The sequence below is a fragment of the Phaeoacremonium minimum genome (genome assembly GCF_000392275.1).
Source record: "Phaeoacremonium minimum UCRPA7 unplaced genomic scaffold PA7_03_scaffold_492, whole genome shotgun sequence".
Classification (NCBI taxonomy): domain Eukaryota; kingdom Fungi; phylum Ascomycota; class Sordariomycetes; order Togniniales; family Togniniaceae; genus Phaeoacremonium; species Phaeoacremonium minimum.
The window spans coordinates 93,641-99,047 of NW_006921394.1; positions in this window are offsets into that span (position 1 = coordinate 93,641).

Consider the following 5,407-nt stretch of genomic DNA (forward strand, 5'->3'; position numbering starts at 1 on the left):
CCAGCCCGCCCGAGTCGCACCAGGCAGCAGAATTAAATGTTTCGTTTCCAGGTTAGTAACCAAGCTGAGTGGTTCGCTTCTTGTGGGTTACCCAGGGCGCGGGGCGAGGTGGAAGGATGGCTGTAGCTGTATGGATGTGTGGATGTATGATAGCATCAATGCCTCTCCCTGGTCTGCCAGACTGATTAGTCTCAGTGATGCCTTCAAATCTCAGCTCGCCTGGTCTGGAATGACAACAGGCCCCGAGATGGACCCCAAATGTGTTAATTTTGGGAAGAAGAGCGACGCGGGTGTTTTGCAGCAGCACGATCCGGCGGTGGCTTAAGCCATATTCCGGCCGCTAACAAGATTAAGCCGTAAGGCTGCCAGATTACTGGCATGAGAATGGTGCTATCAAGGCACAGTATGCTTGCTTGCAAGGTAGGGGTATCTTCTCTTCTGTACTATAGATATGTACGCACCGTATGACGCTCTCACTACGGTAATGACCTGTGTCTTGACCTGGTCAAGCCTCATTAAACAAGCACGCACGCACGCACACACCCCCTAGCCTGGCGCCCCAAGCCTGGCCCAGCCCAGCCCAGCCCTTCCCTGCCGTGCCCACTCACTGTTAGTTGACGCTATGTGTTTCGTGCCGCCGAGACCAGCCCCCAATATCGTGGCGCTGCTCTGGAACCAGCGCGTCAAAATCTCAAGAATCTCGCTGCCTATGGCCGCCATGCGGATCACCACCAGGGCGAAGTCGGCTGCGCGGGAAGCTGAAGCGCGCGCACACTTACCATCAAGCGACCTTGTGTGCCTCCAGGCACGGCAAGCGCATGAGGACCAGGTATGTTTGTTGGTAACGCAAATCAAGACTACCTAACATGAGGAGGCGAGGCGAGGCGAAATCAAGTCCATTCTGGGGATGCTGCCAAGAGTGCTATACTGTGCTGTAAGTTCCAGTGACTTGCCTGTGTCGATGGCGGCACAGCGTCCGCAAATCCTTTTTCCACCGGAAAGACGTAGATGCAGTAGCCGTGGGGCCCGTAGTAGTGGTATCAGTGGCAGCAGCAGTGATCACCCCAGTCCGTTTTCCCCTTTCACCTATCAGGGAAGCTGTTAATAGCTGGATATTGCTGGTTAAGTTAATTACCATGGTGAAGAGACGGGCAAATTTGCAAAAGCATACGCACACGCGCACACACTTGCGATGCAACATTGCAGGAGCTTACAAGCTAGCTAGTCACAACTGGGACAGTTGCGAGGTGCCATGACGTCGATAGATAGTGATGAGCCAAGCGACGAGGTTCAATCCGCCTGATTCTCCTTCCCTGCCGGCCGGGTTGTCAGTGTCAGTCAATGGCTGGTCCTGATCCTCCTGGCCGTACCATAGTAAGAAGCTAATGTAGTTGCCGTGAAGAGAGAAAAAACGGGTGTCCAGAGAGCAAGGATCCTGACCCAGGGTGTGTCGAACTCCAACGGCTCTTTGGGAAGGAGACAAGCGGACAACGAGAGACGATTGCCGGGATGCTGGGGACTTCGGGACCTCAACCAAGAAACAGCCGACACTGATCACGGACAGACGGGCGGGTGGACAGACGCGTTCAGTCCTTGTCGCTGCTCATTTCACTGTTTCATGGAGACTTCTCACGGAGACATATTTTCTCTGCACCTGGTAAGCCCAGAGTTGTTCGCTGGCCGGCACAGACCAGCCCAGCAAGCCCCAGCACAACGGCTTGCACAGCATTGATTGGACCCAACTCCACGAAGGAACAGGGGCAAAATGGCGGGAAGGAGGGTGGCGTGCTAGGCTAACGGTACGATCCACGACAGACAAGCTGCAGTTTGTTCGCTACTCTAAGCCTAAGCTTGGGAAGGGTGTGTTGTTAGAGACGAGCGAACCCGTCAAGGTGCCTGGGAAACTTTTGATCGTGCGGCCATTGGTCCCGGCCGGCAGGGCCAGTCTTGTCGCTCTTTGCCCCTTCGGGACTACGATAACTCCATGGACACTACTGTACCTTTGAGAAGGGGAGCTTCAGCCCTGGTCAGCACTCTCTTTTCCCAGACAAACAGCAAGGAGCCTGGGCCATATGTCAGCAGTAAGGAAGGTGGATAGCAGATGAACGATAATGACCAAAGCGCTACAACACCACTGCTCACTCCACGTAACTCCGCGTAGCGAGCAAAAGTACGTTGCGACGACGGTTGACACCTCATGGCCGACCGATGCACACGCGCGCAAGGTCCAGGACCCGACCACCCCGGGCTACACAGACGACGGGCTGCTAAAAAAACATTTGCGTGTCTGCGGATCAGTGGATAGGGCAGCTTGGGTTTTCGCGATGGGGCTCCGATTGAATCATTTCCCATCCGACGTCCACTCACGGCCGTACTCTTCACCCATCCGGTCCAGTCAGGGACCGTTTTAGACGACAGGATGGAGTGAAGAGTCTGACAAGAAAGTGGAAGTTCAAGGGTAAAAATGGCCCGCAGTTTGTTTTTAGAGGACCCTCAAGACCCTCCAGCGCCCTATGGCTGCTGTGCCGCTGCTGTAAGGCCATGCTATGTACAATCTTATTGAGCTGTCGTGATAGGACCTAGGTATGTAGGGCAGGCAAGGGCAGGCTAAAGGGGGAGCTAAGTACGGGTCCTGGTGAAGCCGTGCCCCGGTCCAGGACTCGCACGAGTCGCGGGAGAACCGTCGGAGAATCGGATGAAACGCGTGCTAACTAAAGAAAGAGATACCCTCTTACCCCTTCCAGAATGGCAGAAGATGGGTCGGTGGCGTGAAGTCGCACTCTAGTCCGCTCTCCAGACCCAGAGTACTTGGCTGATGCTCAGCGGCGCTCAGTGACTTGGCTCTGGAGCAGTGCACAATCACCCTGAAATGCCAAGAGGTATGAATGATTCAGTGATGATGGGCTTGATAGAGCCGGCGTTAAGAGGGTCATAGGGCCTAAGTGCGATGGTACTTTCTGATTACAGGTGTAAGAGAGTAGGAGAAGGGGGCCATTTAGGGGATAAGATGATCGCGAGAGAACAGCCAGAGTGTGCCACTGTACTGTACTGGCACGACGCATATAGATGGATGGATGGATGGATGGAGGCATGTCGCTTATGCCATGGGAAATGTGAATAGAAGGTAAGTGCAGCGTGCTGAATTTGGGTACAAGAAGCTCGATTGAAGCTGGGAATAGGAAATAGGGCAGGTTCGAGTGGAGATGGTGGAGGAGGTGGAGGTGGATTGGGGGGCGGGCTTCTAACATTTGTCATTCACTCCCACTCGCCTAGTGCCATCATCTCGTCTGTCTCACCCGTTCAGTGGTGATCGTCTTCGTTAAGGCCCAAGCCCAGGGTTCAGGGTTGGAGTGGCAGGGGGACGGGGGAGGGGGCACATCCACGCTCTTCTGAACCTGCGATAATATGTACCGCAGGTACTTCACTCAGTATTTGAGTTGAGAGGAGAGGTGTGTGGTGTGAAGAAGAGCGAGCAAGGTACTAATTGCAGAGAGGAGTGTAATGCCACAAACAGAAAGAAGAAGAAGAAGGGGGGGTGACATAAGAAAAGGGATGTTAAGTTATGACCTGACCAGGGCATGGGCGGCAGGCGGATGAATGAGACGCGAGAGCACGGTTGAGGTTGCACAAGATGGGCAAAAAAGCCCAACTCGAGAGCCTCGCGCATGTCGCGGCCTGGTGCTGCGCCTACTGTAGAGTAGAGTAGAGTACAGTACAGGACAGGACAGAGATGCAACAAGTACCTCGTCTGCGGCAGGATACTTCAGAGTGAAGGTATCGACACTTGTACCCCCCCGGCCTGTCCTCTCGTCTAACCTTCTCGCTCCGGTCTAGCGCAGTAGTTTTGCCGCTTGCGTACATGGTCGAATGAGAACTCATTCGACATCCGAGCCTGAAGAAGCGACAGGGATCGCGATCCTTTCTCTTCAACTGCTTCTTGTCTTTCTGGAGCGCTATCTTTTGCCTATCGACGCAATCAAAGTCTCCCCCGCCGTCCCCGTTTCACCCTGTCCATCCGTCTGTCACTCAGTCAGTTACTGAAGAGACTGACGGATCGACTGACTCCTGCTCGCGCGCGCACGTACCTCACTCTATAATGTGCTCCCGTATACGTATACTATGCTCGATGCGAACAAGAGGACATCATTCTATCCGTCGTTTCAATTGTTGGAAGTACGAGGTTCCCGAGTCGGTCTTGGTGCTTCGGCTTCTTTTTTCGTCAGTCCAGTCCAGTCCAGTCTAGTTCAATTGAATGAATTCAATTTAATTCAGGCATTATGACGGCACAAAAAAAAATAGATCTCGCATTCATGGACACACATACGGTACATTGACATAGCACAGCACACCACAGCACAAAGCAGTGTTGTACAAACCTCAACCTAAAAACTGTACCGTACAGCCCGTCCGTCATGTCTAGATAGCATGTATGGCTACACAAACAGCTTACATGGGACTTGGTGGTGAGACGGGTCAGCCAGATACAAAACATACACCAGCATAGGTAGATACAGACGGCCATGAAGTCCACCTGCAGTCAAGACGTACCCAGGCGGTGTGACGCCGCGCCTTCGGTACCTGCCTCCCCTTATAGAAAACAATCCGTCATTCTTGCATCGACTCGACCCTGCTGCTCTCCAGGACGTACAGTAGCACAGCGGCTACATGGCCATGCTTGGTCTAGCCGGCCGTCTCTCTCGTCTCTGTCCGTCTCGTTTGGCCGGCGTATCTGCAGCCTGGATGAATCTTGAATGGCTCTTCTTCCTCCAGGCCTTGTCTCACAAACTGCGTCAATTCCTTCTCGAACGCTTACTTAGTTAGTTAGGCTCACCGCTTGGGACTGGGCGGAGAGACGAATGACGGCACACAGGCGCGCGCCGGCAAAAGTGAAGAGTGAAGAGAGAAGAGGGTTCCGTACCTCGCACACCAACTTGCCCTGCGTGGTGTGCACTACCTACCCACTTCCTCCCACTCATGACCCTACCAGAGCGTTGCTTTTTCTTCTTCTGCTCTCGGCTTGATGGGCTGCCCTACCAGCTCGCCAGCTAGCCAACTAGTTCCTACCGCCCAGCAGCGATCTGAACGCCACACCCTGATGCTCCCTCAATCTTCATTCCAATTTCCTTCCAATTTCGTTCGCTGCGTCTCTCCATCACCTTCTCGCTCGTCGGCTGCGGTCTTGTGTCGACGGTGCCGCAGCTAGACCGTCTCAGTTTGAGTTAGTCAACGGCAAACGCCGCCCCTTCTCTTGCACGTAAAGCCTGAGCGCGCGCGCAGTCTCCGTCTTCTCTCCGGGTTGGCGTCTCTAGCCCGGCTCTAAATGAAGACAAGCGTCCCCATGTCCTCGACTTGCTTAACTTTTCTGAGACCTCCGTAACTTCACAATTACAGTATAGTACAGTACAGT